Here is a 15719-nt window from a genome sequence, read left to right as displayed (position 1 = left end):
GGGGCAAGGGGGGAGGTGGGGGGGGTAGAGAGAGAGAGGGGGGAGAGAGGGGGAGGGGGGAGAGAGGGAGGGGGGAGTGAGGGAGAGAGGAGAGAGGTAGGGGGGAGAGGGAGGGGGGAGAGGGAAGGGGGAAGAGGGAAGGGGGAAGAGGGAGGGGGGAGAGGGAAGGGGGAAGAGGGAAGAGGGAGGGGGAAGAGGGAGGGGGAAGAGGGAGGGGAAGAGGGAGGGGGAAGAGGGAGGGGGAAGAGGGAGGGGGGGAGAGGGAGGGGGGGAGAGGGAGGGGGGGGAGAGGGAGGGGAGTGGGGGAGAGGGAGGGGAGTGGGGGGAGAGGGAGGGGGGGGGAGAGAGGGAGGGGGGAGAGAGGGAGGGGAGAGAGGGAGGGGAGAGAGGGAGGGGAGAGAGGGAGGGGAGAGAAGGGGGAATGGGAGAGGGGGAATGGGAGAGGGGGAATGGGAAGAGGGAGGGGGAAGAGGGAGGGGGAAGAGGGAGGGAGAAGAGGGGAGGGGGAGGGGGAAGAGGGGAGGGGGGAGGGGGAGGGGGAAGAGGGGAGGGGGGAGGGGGAAGAGGAGAGGGGGAGAGGGGAGGGGGAAGACGGGAGGGGGGAGAGGGGAGGGGGAAGGGGGGAGAAGGAGGGGGGAAAGGGAGGGGAGAGGGAGAGGGGAGGGTGGGGAAGAGGGAGAGGGAGGGTGGGGGAAGAGGGAGGGGGAAGTGGGAGGGGAAGAGGGAGGGGAAGAGGGGAGGGGAAGAGGGAGGGGGAAGAGGGAGGGGGAAGAGGGAGGAGGAAGAGGGAGGGGAAGAGGGAGGAGGAAGAGGGGGGGGAAGAGGGAGGGGGAAGAGGGGAGGGGGAAGAGGGGAGGGGGAAGAGGGGAGGGGGAAGAGGGGAGGGGGAAGAGGGGAGGGGGAAGAGGGAGGGGGAAGAGGGGAGGGGGAAGAGGTGGAGGGGGAAGAGGGGAGGGGGGAGGGGGAGAGGGGAGGGGGGGGAGAGGGAGGGGGAAGGGGTAGAGGGAGGGGGGAAGGGAGGGGAGAGGGAGAGGGGAGGGGTGGGGAAGAGGGAGGGGGAAGAGGGTGGGGGGAGAAGGAGGGGGGAGAGGGATGGGGGAGAGGGGATGGGGGAGAGGGGATGGGGGAGAGGGGATGGGGGAGAGGGGATGGGGAGAGGGGATGGGGGAGAGGGGGATGGGGGAGGAGGGGATGGGGGGGATGGGGGAGAGGGGATGGGGGAGAGGGGATGGGGAGAGGGGATGGGGGAGAGGGGATGGGGGAGAGGGGATGGGGGAGAGGGGATGGGGGAGAGGGGATGGGGGAGAGGGGATGGGGGAGAGGGGATGGGGGAGAGGGGATGGGGGAGAGGGGATGGGGGAGAGGGGATGGGGAGAGGGGATGGGGAGGGGGTGGGAGGGGGATGGGGAGAGGGGATGGGAGAGGGATGGGGAGAGGGGATGGGAGAGGGAGGGGGGAGAGGAAGGGAGGAGGGAAGGGGGGAGAGGAAGGGGGGAGAGGATGGGGGGAGAGGGAGGGGGGAGATGGAGGTGGGAGAGGGAGGGGGAGATGGAGGGGGGAGATGGAGGGGGGGAGAGGGAGGGGGTGAGGGAGGGGGGAGGTGGGGGGGGGTGAGGGAGGGGGGAGAGGGAGGGGGAGAGGGAGGGGGGAGAGGGAGGGGGGAGAGGGAGGGGGGAGAGGGAGGGGGGGAGAGGGAGGCGGGGGAGGAAGGCGGGGGAGGAAGGCGGGGGAGGAAGGCGGGAGAGGAAGGCGGAGAGGAAGGCGGGAGAGGAAGGCGGGAGAGGAAGGCGGGAGAGGAAGGCGGGAGAGGGAGGTGAGGGAGGGGGAGAGGGAGGGGGAGAGGGAGGGGGGAGAGGGAGGGGGGAGAGGGAGGGGGGAGAGGGAGGGGGGAGAGAGGGAGGGGGGGAGAGGGAGGGGGGAGAGGAAGGGGGGAGAGGAAGGGGGGGAGAGGAAGGGGGGAGAGGAAGGGGGGAGAGGAAGGGGGGAGAGGAAGGCGGGAGAGGAAGGGGGGAGAGGAAGGCGGGGGAGGAAGGCGGGGGAGGAAGGCGGGAGAGGAAGGGGGGAGAGGAAGGGGGGAGAGGAAGGCGGGAGAGGAAGGCGGGAGAGGAAGGCGGGAGAGGAAGGCGGGAGAGGAAGGCGGGAGAGGAAGGGGGGAGAGGAAGGGGGGAGAGGAAGGGGGGAGAGGAAGGGGGGAGAGGGAGGTGAGGGAGGAAGGGGGGAGAGGGAGGTGAGGGAGGGGGGAGAGGGAGGGGGGAGAGGGAGGGGGGAGAGGGAGGGGGGAGAGGGAGGGGGGAGAGGGAGGGGGAGAGGGAGGGGGAGTGGGAGAGGGAGGTGGAGGGGGAGTGAGGGGGAGAGTGAGGGGGAGAGGGAGGTGGGACAGGGAAGGGGTAAAGGGAGGGGGGAGAGGGAGGGGGGTGAGGGAGGGGGGAGAGGGAAGGGGGAGAGGGAAGGGGGAGAGGGAGGGGGGAGAGGGAAGGGGGAGAGGGAGGGGGGAGAGGGAAGGGGGAGAGGGAGGGGGGAGAGGGAGGGGGGAGAGGGAGGAGGGAGAGGGAGGAGGGAGAGGGAGGAGGGAGGGGGAAAGGGGGAGAGTGAGGGGGGGGAGAGGGAGGGGGGAGAGAAAGGGAGGAGAGGGGGGAGGGGGAAGAGGGGATGGGGGAGAGGGGATGGGGGAGAGGGGATGGGGGAGAGGGGATGGGGGAGAGGGGATGGGGGAGAGGGGATGGGGGAGAGGGGATGGGGAGAGGGGATGGGGGAGAGGGGGATGGGGGAGAGGGGATGGGGGAGAGGGGATGGGGGAGAGGGGATGGGGGAGAGGGGATGGGGGAGAGGGGATGGGGGAGAGGGGATGGGGGAGAGGGGATGGGGGAGAGGGGATGAGGGAGAGGGGATGGGGAGAGGGGATGGGGAGAGGGGATGGGGAGAGGGGATGGGGAGAGGGGATGGGGAGAGGGGATGGGGAGAGGGGATGGGGAGAGGGGATGGGGAGAGGGAGGGGGGAGAGGAAGGGGGGAGAGGAAGGGGGGAGAGGAAGGGGGGAGAGGGAGGGGGGAGATGGAGGGGGGAGAGGGAGGGGTGAGATGGAGGGGTGAGATGGAGGGGGGAGAGGGAGGGGGGAGAGGGAGGGGGGAGAGGGAGGGGGGAGAGGGAGGGGGGAGAGGGAGGGGGTAGAGGGAGGGGGTAGAGGGAGGCGGGGGAGGAAGGCGGGGGAGGAAGGCGGGGGAGGAAGGCGGGAGAGGAAGGCGGGAGAGGAAGGCGGGAGAGGGAGGTGAGGGAGGGGGAGAGGGAGGGGGAGAGGGAGGGGGGAGAGGGAGGGGGGAGAGGGAGGGGGGAGAGGGAGGGGGGAGAGGGTGGGGGGAGAGGAAGGGGGGAGAGGAAGGGGGGAGAGGAAGGGGGGAGAGGAAGGCGGGGGAGGAAGGCGGGGGAGGAAGGCGGGGGAGGAAGGCGGGAGAGGAAGGCGGGAGAGGAAGGCGGGAGAGGAAGGCGGGAGAGGAAGGGGGGAGAGGAAGGCGGGGGAGGAAGGCGGGGGAGGAAGGCGGGAGAGGAAGGGGGGAGAGGAAGGGGGGAGAGGAAGGCGGGAGAGGAAGGCGGGAGAGGAAGGCGGGAGAGGAAGGCGGGAGAGGAAGGCGGGAGAGGAAGGCGGGAGAGGAAGGGGGGAGAGGAAGGGGGGAGAGGGAGGTGAGGGAGGAAGGGGGGAGAGGGAGGTGAGGGAGGGGGGAGAGGGAGGGGGGAGAGGGAGGGGGGAGAGGGAGGGGGGAGAGGGAGGGGGAGAGGGAGGGGGAGTGGGAGAGGGAGGTGGAGGGGGAGTGAGGGGGAGAGTGAGGGGGAGAGGGAGGTGGGACAGGGAAGGGGTAAAGGGAGGGGGGAGAGGGAGGGGGGTGAGGGAGGGGGGAGAGGGAAGGGGGAGAGGGAAGGGGGAGAGGGAGGGGGGAGAGGGAAGGGGGAGAGGGAAGGGGGAGAGGGAGGGGGGAGAGGGAGGAGGGAGAGGGAGGAGGGAGAGGGAGGAGGGAGGGGGAAAGGGGGAGAGTGAGGGGGGGGAGAGGGAGGGGGGAGAGAAAGGGAGGAGAGGGGGGAGGGGGAAGAGGGGAGGGGGAGAGGTGGGGGAGAGGGGAAGGGGGAGAGGGGAGGGGGAGAGGGGAGGGGGGGGAGAGGGGAGAGGGGAGAGGGGGGAGGGAAGGGGGAGGGGGGAGGGGGGAGAGGGGAGAGGGGAGAGGGGAGAGGGGAGAGGGGAGAGGGGAGAGGGGAGGGGGAGGGGGGAGAGGGGAGAGGGGAGAGGGGAGAGGGGAGAGGGGAGAGGGAGGGGGAGAGGGGGAGGGGTAGAGGATGAGGGGTAGTGGGTGAGGGGTAGAGGAGGAGGGGCAGAGGGAGGGGCAGAGGGAGAGGCAGAGGGAGAGGCAGAGGGAGAGGCAGAGGGAGGGGGAGAGAGGGAGGGGCAGAGGGAGAGGGGAGGGGGAGGGTGGACGGGGAGAGGGGGAGGGGTAGAGGGAGGGGATAGAGGGAGGGGGGAGGGGGAGAGGGAGGGGGAGAGGGAGGAGGAGAGGGAGAGGGTAGAGGGAAGGGGAGAGGGAGGGTGAGAGGGAGGGGGAGAGGGAGGGGGAGACGGAGGGGGAGAGGGAGGGGGAGAGGGAGGGGGAGAGGGAGGGGAGAGAGGGAGGGGGAGAGGGAGGGGGAGAGGAAGGCGGGAGAGGAAGGCGGGAGAGGAAGGGGGGAGAGGAAGGGGGGAGAGGAAGGGGGGAGAGGAAGGGGGGAGAGGAAGGGGGGAGAGGAAGGGGGAAGAGGAAGGGGGGAGAGGAAGGGGGGAGAGGAAGGCGGGAGAGGAAGGCGGGAGAGGAAGGCGGGAGAGGAAGGGGGGAGAGGAAGGGGGGAGAGGAAGGGGGGAGAGGAAGGGGGGAGAGGAAGGGGGGAGAGGAAGGGGGGAGAGGAAGGGGGGAGAGGAAGGCGGGAGAGGAAGGCGGGAGAGGAAGGCGGGAGAGGAAGGTGAGGGAGGGGGAGAGGGAGGGGGGAGAGGGAGGGGGGAGAGGGAGGGGGGAGAGGAAGGGGGTAGAGGGAGGGGGTAGAGGGAGGGGGTAGAGGGAGGGGGAGGGGGAGAGGGAGGTGGAGGGGGAGAGTGAGGGGGAGAGGGAGGTGGGAGAGGGAAGGGGGAAAGGGAGGGGGGAGAGGGAGGGGGGAGAGGGAGGGGGGAGAGGGAGGGGGGAGAGGGAGGGGGGAGAGGGAGGGGGGAGAGGGAGGGGGGAGAGGGAGGGGGAGAGGGGAAGGGGGAGAGGGAGGGGGAGAGGGGAAGGGGGAGAGGGGAGGGGGAGAGGGGAGGGGGTAGAGGGGAGGGGGAGAGGGGAGCGGGGAGAGGGGAGGGGGGAGGGGTGAGGGGGGAGAGGGGAGAGGGGAGAGGGGAGAGGGGGGAGGGGGGGAGGGGGGAGAGGGGGGAGGGGGGAGGGGGGAGGGGGGGGGGGAGGGGGAAGGGGGGAGGTGGGAGGGGGGAGGGGGGAGGGGGGAGGGGGGAGGGGGGATAGGGGATAGGGGATAGGGGATAGGGGAGAGGGGAGAGGGGGAGAGGGGAGAGGGAGAGGGGAGAGGGAGAGAGGGGAGAGGGGGAGAGGGGAGAGGGGGAGAGGGGAGAGGGAGAGGGGAGAGGGAGAGGGGAGAGGGAGAGGGGAGAGGGGGAGCGGGAGAGGGAGAGGTGGAGGGGTAGAGGATGAGGGGTAGAGGATGAGGGGTAGAGGAGGAGGGGCAGAGGAGGAGCGGCAGAGGGAGGGGCAGAGGGAGGGTGGACGGGGAGAGGGGGAGGGGGGTAGAGGGAGGAGGGAGGGGGTAGAGGGAGGGGTAGAGGGAGAGGGAGGGGGGAGAGGGAGGGGGGAGAGGGAGGGGGGAGAGGGAGGGGGGAGAGGGAGGGGGGAGAGGGAGGGGGGGAGAGGGAGGGGGGGAGAGGGGGGGGGGAGAGGGAGGGGGGAGAGGGAGGGGGGAGAGGGAGGGGGGAGAGGGAGGGGGGAGAGGGTGAGGTGGAGAGGGTGAGGTGGAGAGGGTGAGGTGGAGAGGGTGAGGGGGAGGGGGGAGAGGGAGGGGCGGAGAGGCAGGGGGGGAGAGGGAGGGGGAGAGGGAGGGGGAGGGGGAGAGGGAGGGGGAGAGGGAGGGGGAGAGGGAGGGGGAGAGGGAGGGGGAGAGGGGAGAGGGAGGGGGAGAGGGAGGGGGAGAGGGAGGGGGAGAGGGAGGGGGAGAGGGAGGGGGAGAGGGAGGGGGGAGAGGGAGGGGGGAGAGGGAGGGGGAGGGGGAGAGGGAGGGGGAGAGGGAGAGGGAGGGGGAGAGGGAGGGGGAGAGGGAGGGGGGAGAGGGAGGGGGGAGAGGGAGGGGGAGAGGGAGGGGGAGAGGGAGGGGGAGAGGGAGGGGGAGGGGGGGAGAGGGAGGGGGGAGAGAGGGAGGGGTAGAGGGGGAGGGGTAGAGGGGGAGGGGTAGATGGGGAGGGGTAGAGGGGGAGGGGTAGAGGCGGAGGGGTGGAGGCGGAGAGGTGGAGGAGGAGGGGCAGTGGGAGGGGGGAGGGGGAGGGGGGAGGGGTAGGGTGGACGGGGAGATGGGGAGGGGTAGAGGGAGGGAGGGGGGAGAGGGAGGGGGAGAGGGAGGGGTGAGAGGGAGGGGGGAGAGGGAGGGGGGAGAGGGAGGGGGGAGAGGGAGGGGGGAGAGGGAGGGGGGAGAGGGAGGGGGGAGAGGGAGGGGGGAGAGGGGAGAGGGAGGGGGGAGAGGGAGGGGGGAGAGGGGAGAGGGAGGGGGGAGAGGGAGAGGGAAGGGGGAGAGGGAAGGGGGAGAGGGAAGGGGGAGAGGGAAGGGGGAGAGGGAAGGATGAGAGGGAAGGGGGAGAGGGGGGAGGGAGGAAGAGGGAGGGGGGAGAGGGAGGGGGGAGAGTGAGGGGGGAGAGGGAGGGGGGAGAGGGAGGGGGGAGAGGGAGGGGGGAGAGGAAGGCGGGAGAGGAAGGCGGGAGAGGAAGGCGGGAGAGGGAGGTGAGGGAGGGGGAGAGGGAGGGGGGAGAGGGAGGTGGAGAGGGAGGGGGGAGAGGGAGGGGGAGGGGGAGGGGAAGTGAGGGGGAGAGTGAGGGGGAGAGGGAGGTGGGAGAGGGAAGGGGGAAAGGGAGGGGGGAGAGGGAGGGGGGAGAGGGAGGGGGGAGAGGGAGGGGGGAGAGGGAGGGGGTGAGGGAGGGGGGAGGGGGGAGAGGGAGGGGGAGAGGGAGGGGGAGAGGGAGGGGGAGAGGGAGGGGGAGTGGGAGAGGGGGGAGAGAGAGGGGGGAGAGGGGGGAGGGGGAAGAGGGGAGGGGGAGGGGGGGAGAGGGGAAGGGGGAGAGGGGAAGGGGGAGAGGGGAGGGGGAGAGGGGAGGGGGAGAGGGGAGGGGGAGGGGGAGAGGGGAGAGGGAGGGAGGGAGAGGGTGAGGGGGAGAGGGTGAGGGGGAGAGGGTGAGGGGGAGAGGGAGGGGGAGAGGGAGGGCGGAGAGTTAGGGCGGAGAGGGAGGGGGGAGAGGGAGGGGGGAGAGGGAGGGGGGAGAGGGAGGGGGGAGAGGGGAGAGGGAGGGAGGGAGAGGGTGAGGGGGAGAGGGAGGGGGGAGAGGGAGGGGGGAGAGGGAGGGGGGAGAGGGAGGGGGGAGAGGGAGGGGGGAGAGGGAGGGGGGAGAGGGTGAGGGGGAGAGGGTGAGGGGGTGTGGGTGAGGGGGAGAGGGGTGAGGGGGAGAGGGTGAGGGGGAGAGGGTGAGGGGGAGGGGGGAGAGGGAGGGGCGGAGAGGGAGGGGGAGAGGGAGGGGGGAGAGGGAGGGAGGAGAGGGAGGGGGAGAGGGAGGGGGAGTGGGAGAGGGAGGTGGAGGGGAGTGAGGGGGAGAGTGAGGGGGAGAGGGAGGTGGGAAGGGAAGGGGTAAAGGGAGGGGGAGAGGGAGGGGGGTGAGGGAGGGGGGAGAGGGAAGGGGGAGAGGGAAGGGGGAGAGGGAAGGGGGAGAGGGAGGGGGGAGAGGGAGGGGGGAGAGGGAGGGGGGAGAGGGAGGGGGGAGAGGGAGGGGGGAGAGGGAGGGGGGAGAGGGAGGGGGAGAGGGAGGGGGAGAGGGAGGAGGGAGAGGGGAGAGGGAGGAGGGAGAGGGAGGAGGGAGAGGGAGGAGGGAGGGGGAAAGGGGGAGAGTGAGGGGGGGGAGAGGGAGGGGGGAGAGAAAGGGAGGAGAGGGGGGAGGGGGAAGAGGGGAGGGGGAGAGGTGGGGGAGAGGGGAAGGGGGAGAGGGGAGGGGGAGAGGGGAGGGGGGAGAGGGGAGAGGGGAGAGGGGGGAGGGAGGGGGGAGGGGGGAGAGGGGAGAGGGGAGAGGGGAGAGGGGAGAGGGGAGGGGGGAGGGGGGAGGGGGGAGGGGGGAGAGGGGAGAGGGGAGAGGGGAGAGGGGAGAGGGGAGAGGGGGAGGGGTAGAGGATGAGGGGTAGAGGGAGGGGCAGAGGGAGAGGCAGAGGGAGGGGGAGAGAGGGAGGGGCAGAGGGAGAGGGGAGGGGGAGGGTGGACGGGGAGAGGGGGAGGGGTAGAGGGAGGGGATAGAGGGAGGGGGGAGGGGGAGAGGGAGGGGGAGAGGGAGGAGGAGAGGGAGAGGGTAGAGGGAAGGGGAGAGGGAGGGTGAGAGGGAGGGTGAGAGGGAGGGGGAGACGGAGGGGGAGAGGGAGGGGGAGAGGGAGGGGAGAGAGGGAGGGGGAGAGGGAGGGGGAGAGGAAGGCGGGAGAGGAAGGCGGGAGAGGAAGGCGGGAGAGGAAGGCGGGAGAGGAAGGGGGGAGAGGAAGGGGGGAGAGGAAGGGGGGAGAGGAAGGGGGGAGAGGAAGGGGGGAGAGGAAGGGGGGAGAGGAAGGTGAGGGAGGGGGAGAGGGAGGGGGGAGAGGAAGGCGGGAGAGGAAGGCGGGAGAGGAAGGCGGGAGAGGAAGGCGGGAGAGGAAGGCGGGAGAGGAAGGGGGGAGAGGAAGGGGGGAGAGGAAGGGGGGAGAGGAAGGGGGGAGAGGAAGGGGGGAGAGGGAGGGGGGAGAGGAAGGGGGTAGAGGGAGGGGGTAGAGGGAGGGGGAGGGGGAGAGGGAGGTGGAGGGGGAGAGTGAGGGGGAGAGGGAGGTGGGAGAGGGAAGGGGGAAAGGGAGGGGGGAGAGGGAGGGGGGAGAGGGAGGGGGGAGAGGGAGGGGGGAGAGGGAGGGGGGAGAGGGAGGGGGGAGAGGGAGGGGGAGAGGGGAAGGGGGAGAGGGGAGGGGGAGAGGGGAGGGGTAGAGGGGAGGGGGAGAGGGGAGCGGGGAGAGGGGAGGGGGGAGGGGTGAGGGGGGAGGGGGGAGGGGTGAGGGGGGAGAGGGGAGAGGGGAGAGGGGAGAGGGGAGAGGGGGGAGGGGAGAGGGGGGAGGGGGGGGAGGGGGGAGGGGGGAGAGGGGGGAGGGGGAAGGGGGGAGGGGGGAGGGGGGAGGGGGAGGGGGGATAGGGGATAGGGGATAGGGGATAGGGGATAGGGGATAGGGGATAGGGGAGGGGGAGAGGGGAGAGGGGAGAGGGGGAGAGGGGAGAGGGAGAGGGGAGACGGAGAGAGGGGAGAGGGGGAGAGGGGAGAGGGAGAGGGGAGAGGGAGAGGGGAGAGGGAGAGGGGAGAGGGAGAGGGGAGAGGGAGAGGGGAGAGGGAGAGGGGAGAGGGGAGAGGGGGAGGGGGAGAGGGAGAGGTGGAGGGGTAGAGGATGAGGGGTAGAGGATGAGGGGTAGAGGAGGAGGGGCAGAGGAGGAGCGGCAGAGGGAGGGGCAGAGGGAGGGGGAGGGGGAGAGAGGGAGGGGCAGAGGGAGAGGGGAGGGGGAGGGTGGACGGGGAGAGGGGGAGGGGTAGAGGGAGGGGGTAGAGGGAGGAGGGAGGGGGGAGAGGGAGGGGGTAGGGGGAGAGGGAGGGGGAGGGGGAGAGGGAGGGATAGAGGGAGAGGGAGGGGGAGAGGGAGGGGGGAGAGGGAGGGGGGAGAGGGAGGGGGGAGAGGGAGGGGGGAGAGGGAGGGGGGAGAGGGAGGGGGGAGAGGGAGGGGGGAGAGGGTGAGGTGGAGAGGGTGAGGGGGAGAGGGTGAGGGGGAGGGGGGAGAGGCAGGGGGGAGAGGGAGTGGGAGAGGGAGGGGGGAGAGGGAGGGGGGAGAGGGAGGGGGGAGAGGGAGGGGGGAGAGGGAGGGGGGAGAGGGAGGTGGGAGAGGGAGGTGGGAGAGGGAGGGGGGAGAGGGAGGGAGGAGAGGGAGGGGGGAGAGGGAGGGGGGAGAGGGAGGGGGGAGAGGGAGGTGGGAGAGGGAGGTGGGAGAGGGGAGAGGGAGGGGGGAGAGGGAGGGGGGAGAGGGAGGGGGGAGAGGGAGGGGGAAGGGGGAGAGGGAAGGGGGAGAGGGAAGGGGGAGAGGGAAGGGGGAGAGGGAAGGGGGAGAGGGAAGGGGGGGTGAGGAAGGGGGGGGTGAGGAAGGGGGGGAGGGGGAGGGGGGGTGAGGGAGGGGGGGAGAGGGAGGGGGGAGAGGGAGGGGGGAGAGGGAGAGGGGAGAGGGAGGGGGAGAGGGAGGGGGAGAGGGAGGGGGAGAGGGAGGGGGAGAGGGAGGGGGGAGAGGGAGGGGGAGAGGGAATGGCAGAGGTAGGGGAAGAGGGAGGGGGTAGAGGGAGGGGGTAGAGGGAGGGTGTAGAGGGAGGGTGTAGAGGGAGGGGGTAGAGGGAGGGGGTAGAGGGAGGGGGAGGGGGGAGGGGGGGAGGGGGGAGGGGGAGAGGGGGGAGGGGGGAGAGGGAGGGGGGAGAAGGAGGGAGGAGAAGGAGGGGGGTGAGGGAGGGGGGAGAGGGAGGGGGGAGAAGGAGAGGGGAGAGGGAGGGGGAGAGGGAGGGGGGAGAGGGAGGGGGGAGAAGGAGGGAGGAGAAGGAGGGGGGAGAGGGAAGGGGGGAGAGGGAAGGGGGGAGAGGGGAGAGGGAGGGGGGAGAGGGAGGGGGGAGAGGGAGGGGGGAGAAGGAGGGGGGTGAAGGAGGGGGGTGAAGGAGGGGGGAGAGGGAGGGGGGAGAGGGAGGGGGGAGAAGGAGAGGGGAGAGGGAGGGGGAGAGGGAGGGGGGAGAGGGAGGGGGAAGAGGGAGGGGGGAGAGGGAGGGGGGAGAGGGAGGGGGGAGAGGGAGGGGGGAGAGGGAGGGGGAGAGGGAGGGGGAGAGGGAGGGGGAGAGGGAGGGGGAGAGGGAGGGGGAGGGGGAGAGAGGGAGGGGGGAGAGGGAGGGGGGAGAGGGAGGGGGGAGAGGGGGAGGGGTAGAGGGGGAGGGGTAGAGGGGGAGGGGTGGAGGCGGAGAGGTGGAGGAGGAGGGGCAGTGGGAGGGGGGAGGGGGAGGGTGGACGGGGAGATGGGGAGGGGTAGAGGGAGGGAGGGGGAGAGGGAGGGGGGAGAGGGAGGGGGAGAGGGAGGGGGGAGAGGGAGGGGGGAGAGGGAGGGGGGAGAGGGAGGGGGGAGAGGGAGGGGGGAGAGGGAGAGGGAAGGGGGAGAGGGAAGGGGGAGAGGGAGGGGGGAGAGGGAAGGGGGAGAGGGAAGGGGGAGAGGGAAGGGGGAGAGGGGGGAGGGGGGAAGAGGGAGGGGGGAGAGGGAGGGGGGAGAGGGAGGGGGGAGAGTGAGGGGGGAGAGTGAGGGGGGAGAGTGAGGGGGGAGAGTGAGGGGGGAGAGGGAGGGGGGAGAGGGGAGAGGAAGGCGGGAGAGGAAGGCGGGAGAGGAAGGCGGGAGAGGGAGGTGAGGGAGGGGGAGAGGGAGGGGGGAGAGGGAGGTGGAGAGGGAGGGGGGAGAGGGAGGGGGAGGGGGAGGGGAAGTGAGGGGGAGAGTGAGGGGGAGAGGGAGGTGGGAGAGGGAAGGGGGAGAGGGAGGGGGGAGAGGGAGGGGGGAGAGGGAGGGGGGAGAGGGAGGGGGGAGAGGGAGGGGGGAGAGGGGAGAGGGAGGGGGGAGAGGGAGAGGGAAGGGGGAGAGGGAAGGGGGAGAGGGAAGGGGGAGAGGGAAGGGGGAGAGGGAAGGGGGAGAGGGAAGGGGGAGAGGGGGGAGGGGGGAAGAGGGAGGGGGGAGAGGGAGGGGGGAGAGGGAGGGGGGAGAGGGAGGGGGGAGAGTGAGGGGGGAGAGTGAGGGGGGAGAGTGAGGGGGGAGAGTGAGGGGGGAGAGGGAGGGGGGAGAGGGGAGAGGAAGGCGGGAGAGGAAGGCGGGAGAGGAAGGCGGGAGAGGGAGGTGAGGGAGGGGGAGAGGGAGGGGGGAGAGGGAGGTGGAGAGGGAGGGGGGAGAGGGAGGGGGAGGGGGAGGGGAAGTGAGGGGGAGAGTGAGGGGGAGAGGGAGGTGGGAGAGGGAAGGGGGAAAGGGAGGGGGGGAGAGGGAGGGGGGAGAGGGAGGGGGGAGAGGGAGGGGGTGAGGGAGGGTGGAGGGGGGAGAGGGAGGGGGAGAGGGAGGGGGAGAGGGAGGGGGAGAGGGAGGGGGAGTGGGAGAGGGGGGAGAGAGAGGGGGGAGAGGGGGGAGGGGGAAGAGGGGAGGGGGAGGGGGGGAGAGGGGAAGGGGGAGAGGGGAAGGGGGAGAGGGGAGGGGGAGAGGGGAGGGGGAGGGGGAGAGGGGAGAGGGAGGGAGGGAGAGGGTGAGGGGGAGAGGGTGAGGGGGAGAGGGAGGGGGAGAGGGAGGGCGGAGAGGGAGGGCGGAGAGGGAGGGGGGGAGAGGGAGGGGGGAGAGGGAGGGGGGAGAGGGGAGAGGGAGGGAGGGAGAGGGTGAGGGGGAGAGGGAGGGGGGAGAGGGAGGGGGGAGAGGGAGGGGGGAGAGGGAGGGGGGAGAGGGAGGGAGGGAGAGGGTGAGGGGGAGAGGGTGAGGGGGAGAGGGTGAGGGGGAGAGGGTGAGGGGGAGGGGGGAGAGGGAGGGGCGGAGAGGGGAGGGGGGAGAGGCAGGGGGGAGAGGGAGGGAGAGAGGGCGGGGGGAGAGGGGGAGAGGGAGGGGGAGAGTGAGGGGGGGAGAGGGAGGGGGGAGAGGGTGAGGGAGAGAGGGGGAGGGGTAGAGGGGGATGGGTAGAGGGGGAGGGGTAGAGGCGGAGGGGCAGTGGGAGGGGGGAGGGGGAGGGGGGAGGGGCAGGGTAGACGGGGAGATGGGGAGGGGTAGAGGGAGGGAGGGGGGAGAGGGAGGGGGGAGAGGGAGGGGGAGAGGGAGGGGGGAGAGGGAGGGGGGAGAGGGAGGTGGGAGAGGGAGGGGGGAGAGGGAGGGAGGAGAGGGAGGGGGGAGAGGGAGGGGGGAGAGGGAGGGGGGAGAGGGAGGTGGGAGAGGGAGGTGGGAGAGGGGAGAGGGAGGTGGGAGAGGGAGGTGGGAGAGGGGAGAGGGAGGGGGGAGAGGGAGGGGGGAGAGGGAGGGGGGAGAGGGAGGGGGAAGGGGGAGAGGGAAGGGGGAGAGGGAAGGGGGAGAGGGAAGGGGGAGAGGGAAGGGGGAGAGGGAAGGGGGAGAGGGAAGGGGGGGTGAGGAAGGGGGGGGTGAGGAAGGGGGGGAGGGGGAGGGGGGGTGAGGGAGGGGGGGAGAGGGAGGGGGGAGAGGGAGGGGGGAGAGGGAGAGGGGAGAGGGAGGGGGAGAGGGAGGGGGAGAGGGAGGGGGAGAGGGAGGGGGGAGAGGGAGGGGGAGAGGGAATGGCAGAGGTAGGGGAAGAGGGAGGGGGTAGAGGGAGGGGGTAGAGGGAGGGTGTAGAGGGAGGGGGTAGAGGGAGGGGGTAGAGGGAGGGGGTAGAGGGAGGGGGAGGGGGGAGGGGGAGAGGGGGGAGGGGGGAGAGGGAGGGGGGAGAAGGAGGGAGGAGAAGGAGGGGGGTGAAGGAGGGGGGAGAGGGAGGGGGGAGAGGGAGGGGGGAGAAGGAGAGGGGAGAGGGAGGGGGAGAGGGAGGGGGGAGAGGGAGGGGGGAGAAGGAGGGAGGAGAAGGAGGGGGGAGAGGGAAGGGGGGAGAGGGAAGGGGGGAGAGGGGAGAGGGAGGGGGGAGAGGGAGGGGGGAGAGGGAGGGGGGAGAAGGAGGGGGGTGAAGGAGGGGGGTGAAGGAGGGGGGAGAGGGAGGGGGGGAGAGGGAGGGGGGAGAAGGAGAGGGGAGAGGGAGGGGGAGAGGGAGGGGGGAGAGGGAGGGGGAAGAGGGAGGGGGGAGAGGGAGGGGGGAGAGGGAGGGGGGAGAAGGAGGGGGGAGAGAGAGGGGGGAGAAGGAGGGGGGAGAAAGAGGGGGAGAGGGGGAGGGGGAAAGGGGGAGGGGGAGAGGGAGTGGGAGAGCGAGGGGGCAGAGGGAGGGGGTGGGCTGCCATTCCCTGAGGATGGCCGGTCCACGCATAGTGAAAAGGATGCAGGTCTCCCGAAGTGGAAGACGAGGCGGGATTGCGGGGAACTGGAAGAGGGGGGTTAGACGACGCCGAGCCGCCAACCCAGGGGCACACGCGCACCGAGGGAGCTCTGTGCCATTCACCAGCACACGCGCTGTCAGAGGGACGCAGTCAACGTGGTGGGTGCTGGCCTCCTGGGAGGAGCGATAGGACACGGGGACGAGGGGAAATTCACAAACACCAGGATCAAATTATTCGGAACCGTCAGGTCAGTAACCCCGCGTCTCTGGGTGACCGTGTGTAACCCCGCGTCTCTGGGTGACCGTGTGTAACCCCGTGTCCCTGGGTGACCGTGTGTAACCCCGTGCCCCTGGGTGACCGTGTGTAACCCTGTGTCCCTGGGTGACCCTGTGTAACCCCGTGTCCCTGGGTGACCCTGTGTAACCCCGTGCCCCTGGGTGACCCTGTGTAACCCCGTGTCCCTGGGTGACCCTGTGTAACCCCGTGTCCCTGGGTGACCCTGTGTAACCCCGTGCCTCTGGGTGTCCCTGTGTAACCCCGTGCCCCTGGGTGACCGTGTGTAACCCCGTGCCCCTGGGTGACCGTGTGTAACCCCGTGTCCCTGGGTGACCGTGTGTAACCCCGTGCCCCTGGGTGACCGTGTGTAACCCCGTGTCCCTGGGTGACCCTGTGTAACCCCGTGTCCCTGGGTGACCCTGTGTAACCCCGTGTCCCTGGGTGACCGTGTGTAACCCCGTGTCCCTGAGTGACCGTGTGTAACCCCGTGCCCCTGGGTGACCGTGTGTAACCCCGTGCCCCTGGGTGACCCTGTGTAACCCCGTATCCCTGGGTGACCCTGTGTAACCCCGTGCCCCTGGGTGACCCTGTGTAACCCCGTGCCCCTGGGTGACCGTGTGTAACCCCGTGCCCCTGGGTGACCGTGTGTAACCCCGTGCCCCTGGGTGACCGTGTGTAACCCCGTGTCCCTGGGTGACCGTGTGTAACCCCGTGCCCCTGGGTGACCGTGTGTAACCCCGTGTCCCTGGGTGACCGTGTGTAACCCTGTGCCCCTGGGTAACCCTGTGTAACCCCGTGTCCCTGGGTGACCGTGTGTAACCCCGTGCCCCTGGGTGACCGTGTGTAACCCCGTGCCCCTGGGTGACCGTGTGTAACCCCGTGTCCCTGGGTGACCGTGTGTAACCCCGTGCCCCTGGGTGACCGTGTGTAACCCCGTGTCCCTGGGTGACCGTGTGTAACCCCATGTCCCTGGGTGACCGTGTGTAACCCCATGTCCCTGGGTGACCGTGTGTAACCCTGTGCCCCTGGGTAACCCTGTGTAACCCCGTGTCCCTGGGTGACCGTGTGTAACCCTGTGCCCCTGGGTGACCCTGTGTAACCCCGTGCCCCTGGGTGACCCTGTGTAACCCCGTGCCCCTGGGTGACCCTGTGTAACCCCGTGCCC

This window comes from Chiloscyllium plagiosum, unplaced genomic scaffold, assembly GCF_037043375.1.
Source record: "Chiloscyllium plagiosum isolate Xiang-an unplaced genomic scaffold, Cpla_swu_hap1 HiC_scaffold_48, whole genome shotgun sequence".
Classification (NCBI taxonomy): Eukaryota; Metazoa; Chordata; class Chondrichthyes; order Orectolobiformes; family Hemiscylliidae; genus Chiloscyllium; species Chiloscyllium plagiosum.
This window is presented reverse-complemented; position numbering follows the sequence as displayed.